This window comes from Pundamilia nyererei, unplaced genomic scaffold (genome assembly GCF_000239375.1).
Source record: "Pundamilia nyererei isolate P.nyererei 1_Seehausen unplaced genomic scaffold, PunNye1.0 scaffold00228, whole genome shotgun sequence".
NCBI lineage: Eukaryota > Metazoa > Chordata > Actinopteri > Cichliformes > Cichlidae > Pundamilia > Pundamilia nyererei.
Window position 1 is genome coordinate 267250 of NW_005187629.1, and position 971 is coordinate 268220.

Genomic DNA, 971 nt, shown 5'->3' on the forward strand with positions numbered 1-971 from the left:
CCAAAGTGCTGCTCATAGGGGGTCATATGACTGTTGGGTTTTTCTCTGTATGTATTATTGTAGGGTCGACCTTACAATATAAAGCACCTCGAGGCGACTGTGTTTTCGCGCTGTGTAGATCAAATGGAATCGAATTCTCTGAGTAACCTGATGGTTCGTGTCAGACAAACGACAGTGACGAGCGTCGTCAGTCTGACGAGTGTGTGAAACTTTGGGCTGCGTGTATCTGCAGTCTTCACTTTGCTCGGTAAATGAGACCCAGAGTTTTTGCACTTCAATGGAAGCCTTACTGGCAAATGTGGTTTGGCCTCTTTCACGAGCTGATTCTTATTCTGGTGCCATTCTGATTTACAACCAGCCTCCCTCCATACCATGTTGACTTCTTAGCTTTGTACTGTTGTCCCTGGCCCTTGTTTATTACTGTGCCTCTTGCAATCATTGGATCCACAAATGCTGAACTGTTGTACTTAGTGTAAGTCACCGTGGATAAGAGATTCAGCTTAATGGCCAAATTGTAATAGTAAATTGTTGCTGACACCTTTATGTCCGACCATCCTATCGCTGCTGGTCCAGCCCTCGAACGATGTGAATGAACTTTTCTGAACTTTGCCTCCTCTTCTCGTTTTAAAGAGCGTTTCCTCCCCACCATTGTTCGCCATCACCCAGCAGAAACAAAACTCTGCACGGCCAAGGGCATTTTGTCTGCATTTTTGACCATTTTAGTGAATTTACAACACAGCGTTGAAAGAGGTTTAAAGCTCGCTTGCTTTCATTTAGATCCCGAGGCCTGAAACAGTCCAAAGTAAATCATTGTAATAGTTGGTAGAGTCGTGTTATTGAAGGCAGCACCTTTACACACTGAACAACCGTGAACAATACACGAGTGTGTGTGGAAGCAAAGGACACAACAGGAAAGAATGCCAAAGAACGGCAGGAGGAGTCTGTATTTACTCGTATTACTATGAACACTG